This window comes from Mastomys coucha, unplaced genomic scaffold (genome assembly GCF_008632895.1).
Source record: "Mastomys coucha isolate ucsf_1 unplaced genomic scaffold, UCSF_Mcou_1 pScaffold23, whole genome shotgun sequence".
Lineage (NCBI taxonomy): Eukaryota > Metazoa > Chordata > Mammalia > Rodentia > Muridae > Mastomys > Mastomys coucha.
In genome coordinates, this window is record NW_022196906.1 from 53837339 (window position 1) to 53845990 (window position 8652).

Consider the following 8652-nt stretch of genomic DNA (forward strand, 5'->3'; position numbering starts at 1 on the left):
CTTCTCAATTCTGTTCCTTGTTCTCCTGGACAAAACCTACTCTTCAAATCTTAAGACTAAATATCTCCTCTTGGAAAACCTCCTTCATGCTATGGGTGCGTGCACACACGTGTGTGTATGTGTGTGTGTGTGTGTGTGTGTGTGTGTGTGTGTGTGTACGTGCATGCATGCACAGATGTATACACATATGTGAATAAGTACATACATTTATTGCAGGGGTGCAAAGACAAAGTAACCCCTCCTCTCTATATTAAATGCCCAGGCTTCCCTGACTTTGGCTAGTAGAATTTTCTCGATGGCTATTGGGGAAGAAAAAAATCCCCTCTCCCTTTTCTGCATCATCTTTTTCCATTATATCTACATGGTATGATTTGGATGTTTAATGTCTCTCAAAGGCCTGTATGTCAAAGAGCTGGTCCCCAGGGTGACACTATTGGGAAGAGTACTTTGTGGGATGATTATTGGAAGTGTCACATCAAAATAAAGTACAAGGCTGGAGAGACTGCTCAGCGGTTAAGAGTCCCTGCTGCTGTTGCAGAGGACCTGGTTCAGGTCCCAGCACCACACTGCAAAATACAGATGTCTGAAACTCCACTTTGAGTAGAATCTGATGTCTGCCTTCTGGACTCCACTACATCTGTACATATGTGTTGCACATGCCCACACACAGTTATACACATAATATTTTTTTTTTTAAAAAAAAGTGTTATGATCATTAACCAGGCAGTTGATATGAGGCCCGCAACACATGTACAGCAGAGGACTGCAGGGTCTCAGTTCAGTCAGAGAAGATGTACCTAACCCTCAAGAGACTGGAGGTCCCAGGGAATTTAGAGGTCTGGTGGGGTGGGGATGGGGTGGGGACATCCTCATTGGGACAAGGGTCGGGGAGGAGGTATGGGATGTGGAACAGTCGGAGGGTAGACCAGAAGGGGAATAAAATATCTGAAGTGTAAAAAGAAAAAAAGAAATAGAAAAGAAATGTTAAAAACAAAGGAAAGGAAAAGAAAACAAAGGAAAAGAAAAGGAAAGAAAAGAAAAGAAAAGAAAAGAAAAAGAAATTAAGTCAGTTGCGGTGGTGCATGCCTTTAATTCCAGAGGCAGAGATGGGCAGATCTCTGTGAGTCCAAGACCAGCTTGGTCTACATAGTGAGTTCTAGGACAGCCAGGGCTGCATAGTGAGACCCTGTCTCAAAAAAACAATAGATAGAAAGATAGACAGACAGACAGGCAGGCAGATAGATAGAGATAGCTAATAGAAAAAAATTTACAACAGAAGTTGAAATGTCTTTGACTCACTCTGTATTGGTTTGAGACATGAGCATTTTTAGGAGCAAACTTGTATTCCCATCACAGTATGCCACCAGTACCACCTTCTCCAGAAGCCAAATGAATGCCTCCTCCACATGATCTTGGATGTAGACCCTTCATAACTGATCTAATTAAACTTTTCTCATGCCTTTAATCCCAGCCCTCCAGAGGCAGAGGCAGGCAGATATCTAAGTTTGAGGTCAGCCTGCTCTACACACTGATCCAGGACAGCCAGGACTCTACAAAGAAACCCTGTCATAAAAGTAAAAAAATAAATGAATAAATAAATAAATAAATAAATAAATACAACTCTTTCTCTATCAGTTATCTTGTCTCAGGTGTTTCACAGCACAGACACAAAGCTCGATAGCGCATGCTGTTCTTAATTGCTGAACTTCACACTCCAAATTACATCAATATTTCCCTGTTTTATATTATTCTTCTCAAACTTCAAGGATTGGAAACAATGAGGAAAGGAGGTGTGTTTAGAGCAAACACAGCCTATGTGGAAGAAAACAGAGTGACCACATGCTGAGGAGGCAGACAAAGGAGGAAGCCAGGACCTCTTAGCCATCTCATCTCACCAAGTTCATAAATTCACGGTTTAGTGAAGAATCCTGTCTCAGAAACTGAGGTGGAAGGGCTGGAGGGATGGCTCAATGGTTAAGAGCACTTGCTGCTCTTTCAGAGTTTGGTTTCCAACTTCCAGGAAAATGTCTTACAGCTGCCTGTAACTCCAGTTCCAGGCTATCCGCCCACCTCTTGTGGCCTTTGGGAGCACCAGGCACACAAGTGGCACACATACATACAAGCAAACCCTCATACACATAAAAATAAAAATGTAATATTTTAAAAGGAGGTGGGAATCTATAGAAAGAGACATTCAGCCCTGACCTCAGACCTCCACATGAAGGTTTGCATAGTGTGTATGCATGGGCTAGAACACATTATGGACACACACATATACAACACAGACACATTTCCTAAATTATCTGGTGATAAAAAATAATTTCTCAAAACATAAAATTGTTTTCACTAGAAATCTTTGTTCAAAAATGCACTTTATTTTCTAACACTTCAAATCTAAACTAATTGGACACGTAAAACTAATTGGACACGTTTCTAGCCCGAGTATTCTCAGCTGTCACATCTTGACTATTGATTTTCTGTGCTTCCACATAATTTTTTTTCTTTTTGCTAAACTATCCAAAAGCAGGCAATACATACCATGAAATTTCATTTCCAGATATCTCAGTTTACCTCCTAAGCTACTGCCATGGGCCAACTGTCCCACAATTTGGGGACAATCAGGGTTCCAGTACTCAGGTGGGCAAGGAGTTGGCAAGTGGCAAACAGACATGAACACAAGAGAGTGCTGAATCTGAGTGCAATTTCTCAAAGTAAGCATCAGACTTTTATAGTCATTATAGAAGGATAATTTACCAGTCAAGGTGCATTGAGGTCATCCAATGCATAATGATTCTATAGAAAAATATGTACATGAAAATTGGCAGGAACTAGGTAGTGGTTACAACTGAAGTAAAGTCAGCCTTATCTAAAGTACTCTAATAGAAAAATATGTACATGACAATTGGCAGGAACTAGGCAGTGGTTATAAGTGGTAATAAGGTCAGCTTATTCTTAGAAGCCAGATGTAAAGGCTTCACACTCTAGCCATAGTTCCAATTCTAGTCTATTGTATAACCCACCACCAGCCAACCCTTAGTAAACACCCAACTATGCTATTCTTCTGGGCTAGTGGAAGTATGCACCAGGGGTCCCATTCTTGCTAACCTTTCCATGAATAATACAATACTCTAGCTCCTTCTTAAGCCACAACCCATCTTCTTCCTAAACCATTATAAATTCCTGTATATGGGAGTGACTCAGCTGTTATTCTAAGTATTTGTGGCAGACCACCATTTGCCAGAGGAGCCCACCAGTTTTCTTCTATTATGTAATGTAGTCTGCTATACATGACTGTAATGAGAATTCTAAGTTTAATTGTTGAACTTGCCCTGGGATTAACTCTTATCCAGTAAACTGCAATGCCCGATTTCTTTCACTATCTCTCTATTTCAACACTGGAGGTAATTTGTCTGAATAAGTAACATTCTTTGTTAAATTCCAAGCTGAGGGTCAGTTCAGCATTGACTAGGATGTTGGAACACTGGTGGAGGCCAGGAAACAACGTCCAATCTTACTTGGCTATTAGTCAAATCATTCCTTGGGGGCACCTCTATACCTATAATAGTACAACACTGAAAGAAAGCATGCAAAAACCCTCCATTGACTATCGCAAGGACAAATCTGGACCACATCCGTGTTAGGGGACACCAAGGACCTCCAGGAAATCAGTTTCCTTGAAACTTTTTGCCTCAGGACTGCAGCCAAGCTTTTGGACTTGTCATGCAGACTCCACTGGAGTGAGTGTGGCAAGCCACAAGGATATTTCTCTTACATACCCACATTATTACTAATTTGGAGGGGAAACATCACATTAATCTAATACAACCAACAACATACATTCAGTGTTCAAATTTCCCCAGCTTTCAAAAAATGTTTAAACATTTTTGAGAAGTTCAGGATCAAAGCATTTCATCTGCCTGTTACATTGTTTCCAGTCTTCAGTTTGAATATTCTGTTACCTTCTTCTGTTCTTCTGATATGATGCCCTTGGATCATCTAGATCAGTCAGTTATCATCTAGAATGCCCCACATTCCGGATTTCTGTGACTCTTTCTCTTATGAAACCAGGTCAAACATTGCTAAGCAAAGCATTACAGTGGTGATTGTGCATACCTCCCACTGTGTCAAATCAAGAGGCACATTGTGTGGTGTCATCTTGATACTGTGACACTTGCCAAATATTTCCATTGCAAAGGTAGATTTTCTCCCTTGGAGCTAACATTTGGGAGTGTGATAATTTGATATTCTGTTTCCAAAGAACTTACCACTATCCTGAAATATACTGGTGATAATAAAATAAGGATCAGAAATGTTTCTTAGACATTTTATATTTTCTTCCCAAAGGATTTTGTGGGAGGGGATGTGTGTGTGCATGAGAGCAAGTGCCCAAGGAAGTCAGAAAGAGGCATTCAATACCCTTGAGCTGGAATTACAGATATTAAAGGTATTTGTGGGGTACCCGATGTGGGTGCTGGGATCTGAGTTCTAGAACTCTAATAGAGCAGTAAGTGCTCTTAACTCCTGAGCCATCTCTCCAGCCACACTTCCTGACTATATTAAGACACAAGCCTCTGTGTGCTGTCTGAGCTTATCTCAAATTCCAGGGCTCAAGTGATCCTCGTCTCTGTCCAATGACTGCTAGGACTACTGAGCCATCATGCCCAGCTTCCTTCCATTTTGATGCTCATATGACCCCGTGAAGGTCCTTAAAGTTTTCTTTTTTCTTTTCTTTCTTTTTCTGTTTGTTTGTTTATTTGTTTGTTCATTTGTTTTTCAAGACAGTTTCTCTGTGTAGCCCTGGCTGTCCTGAAACTCACTTTGTAGACCAGGCTGGCCTCAAACTCAGAGACTTGCCTGCCTTTGCATCTAGAGTGCTAGGATTAAAGGTGAATGCTACATTTTCCTTTTTGTTCCTATTACTTATTTAAGCTTTCTCCTCATTTCCCCTTAGTTACATTTGCTTGTAGCTTGTCTTTATTAAAAACAAACTATTTTATGTGTGTGGACGTTTTGCCTGCACATATCTCTATGTACCATATGTATGTCGGATGCTGGAAGAGGCCAGGGGACAGGATAGATCCCTTACTAGAACAAGAGTTCAGTTATGAGCCTCTTGAGTGGATGCTGGAAACCAAACCTGGGTCCTCTCAAAGAGCGGCCAGTGGTCTAACCACTGCACCATCTCTCCAGGTGCAGTATTTTGTCTTCAATTTGGCATCCTTTGATTTTGTTCAAAGAATTAGATTTTGGTTGTGATAATTGTGGATTTGGCAGGATCTATCATCACTTAGGAGAAAGCTTCTAGCACACCTGCAAGGGTTTATGTATATTAGGTTGATTTACTGGGAAAACACTCCCTAAATGTAGATGCACCATTCCCTGGCCTTGGGTCCTGGATTGCCTAAGAGTGGTAACATTCACTGTTCCCTTTTTCCTGACTGTGGATACAATGTGACCAGTTGCTTCCAACTCCTGCCTTGACTTCGCCATGGTGATATACTCAGACTATAAACCAAGATAAATCTTGCCTTAAGTTGCTCTCGTCAGGGTGTTTTATCATGGCAACAGAGAAAGTAACTAATATTTGAAATAATATTCGAGCCTAATTTTTTCATATTTTAAAATATGAAAAAATATTTTGCAGGCTTGAAAATCATATGTATCATTTATTTTAACAATTTTTTTTGTTTCTAATGAGTGTTTTTAGGGTTTCCTTTTATTTTTATGAAGAACTGGAGCCTCTCAACCCACACCTCTAACGTGCTAGGTAAGCAGGATACCACTGAGCTAAAGCACTTAGGGAGGGTTTGATTTTCAAAACTCATTCTTGATTAATTCCAAATAGTTTGTCACTTCCATTGTGACTGTCTTATCTACATTGACAAGTTATTAAAATAGAGAAGCCTTTCTTTTAATCATTCTGTTAACTGAACTTAAGTTTAATTTTGTTGTGATTAGGATAAAGAGAGAAATGAAATAAACAGACAGCTTTTAGCATATTTGAAACTGTCATGGTTTAATATTCTAGATATTTGAAAATAAAGTCTTCCTTCCTTGCCTCTCTCCCTCTTTCCTGCCTTCCTCTTTTTCTTTGACTAGGAGTTTTCCTATATATCCAAACTGATTCATCCTACCTTGGTTCTCTTAGGATTGTAAAGTATGTACAACTAAGCCTGGCTATTTTCTCTTTTATTGAGTGTGTTTTCTGGATTATATTCTATGTTCTAGTTTCATTTCTGTTGCTATGATAAAATATGCTGGCAAAAAGCAACTTAAGGGAAAGAAGGCTTATTTTATTTTAGCTTTATTCCATATTATAGTCCATCATAGCACAGAAACCAACACTGCAGGAACTTAAAACAGCTGCTCACATCACATTCACAGTCATCAGGAGAGAGAAGTAAATGAATGCATACATGCTCACTAGCTTGCTTGGTTGTGCTCAGCTCATAGTCTACATGCTTACAATTGCCTAGGGAATGCTGCCACCAATAGTGGGCTTTGTCTTTCCACATCAATGAACTTAAGGCAATCTCCTAAAGACATGCCCATAAATCATCCCAGTGTAGAAATTTCCTCCTTGAAGCTCTTGTCAGGTAATTCTAGGTTGTATTAAATTGATAATTAAAGCCTGAGTTCTACATAATTTATAGCTCCAGATAGTCTAGGCAATCCTCAAACTTGCTATGTAGTGGAGGATATTTCTCTATCTTTCTGCATTAGCTTGCTGAGTGCTGAGATTACAGACATGAGCCACGATGCTTAGAACTCTATTGAATCTTTATTCTAGCGCCTACTTTTTAAACATGCATGGTTTCTTTTCTCTTCCTCCTCCTCTTCCCTCTTCTTCTTCCTTCTCTTCCTTTTCTCCTTCCTGTTCTTCTTTTGGCTTTTCAAGACAAATTTTCTCTGTGTAATTTTGGCTGTCCTGGTACTCAATCTGTAGATTAGGCTGGCCTTGAACTCACAAAGATCCACCTGCCTCTGGGATTAAAAGCATGTGCCACCACACATGGCAAATGCCCATGATTTTTAATTAGTTCCTTTTCATTTAAACTTATTTTTATTTCTCTTTAATAGGTTTGCTTTTTTTAGTTATCTTATAATTCAGCCTAACGGTTTTTGTCACACAAATTACTTCAGTGGAATGAATTAGTACCCCTATTGTTGACTGTTTAGTTTTTGTAAATATTTCCTTGGAATTCTTATATACAGGCAATTTTTGAAAGAAAAAAAAAATGAGGTATTTGCTGAGCAGTGGTGGCACATGCTTTTAATTCCTGCACTCCGGAGGCAGAAACAGATAGATCTCTGAGTTCGAGGCCAGCCTGGCCTACAGAGCAAGTTCCAGGACAGCCAGGGATACACAGAGAAACCCTGTGTCATAGAGTGGTGACTCAGAAGTTTTTGCAGAGGAATGATTTCATTTCCCAGCATCCACATGGCTATCAAAAGCCATCTGCAACTCTAGTTCCAGAGAATCTGATGTCTTCTGGTCTTTGCTGGCACTACATGCACATGGTACATACATGCAGGCCATACACATAAAATAAAAATAAATCTCTGAAAATAAAATAAAACAGGATCTCACATAGCTCATGGTGCCCTGATATCTACTATGTAGTTGTAAAGGACCTTAATCCTCTTGCCTACAGCTACCGAATATTGGAATCACAGGTGTGTGGCCAACCATACTGGGTTTGTTAGGTGGTGCCAACCATACTGGGTTTGTCAGGTGCTCGAGATTGAATTTAGGGCTTTATGAATACTAGGCAAGCATTCTCCCAATTGAGTTACATCCTCAGCTCCTCTAGGCACTTCTGGGGCAGGGGTGTCATTTTCCTCTCCACAGTCACCCCAGCTGTTTTAGGGTTTCCTTGATCTGGTTAAAGATGCCCTGCCTAAAGTTTTGATCCTCCCCCTCCCCCCTTCTCCTTCCTTCCGTTGCCCATCCTCCCCCCTAGTGTGTGAGCCCCTGTGTAAGCACAGGCATGTGGAGGTGAGAGGACAACGTTGAGCATCTGGCCTTGTCTTCCACCTTAAGACAAGGTCTCCTGGTGTTCACTTCTGTAAGTTCAGGACTAGCTGACCTAAGAGCTGAGATTGCCCCTGCTTTTCCTCCTGTCTCCTGCAGGAGCCTGGGATTACAGACCTATTGTGCTACTGTGTCCAGCTTTACGTTAGTTCTGGGGCTCCAAACTCGGGTCTTCACCCATGTATAGCAAGCACTTTCCCCAGACTTGAGAGCTCTGGTCTTCTGACATAGAGCTTCAGATCTTCTGTTCTGTCATGCTGTTCAGGAACACCACAGAAGCAGTTAGTGACCTGGCAGGCTGCCTCACTATTGCATCTCAATCAAGTGCTAAATAAATTACAGCTCCAGTCAGGACTGGCAGCTGCTTGAAGTCTCTAGAACTTGGCTGAGTTAAAGTTATGGGCCTGACCTAATCTGTCTTGAGAGCATGAGGAGTCCCTCACACCCCACAGGGGTCTCCTCCCTCCTGACTTCTGCTCACTGCTGCACTGAGAGCACATTAAATCTCAGGATTATATTAAACCCCAGCTTGTGTTTTGTTTGTTACTGATGACGTTGTTTCTGTATGTGAAAGTGTTCCTTTTGGTTTGACCCCCTCTTTGCATTTGATTACACTA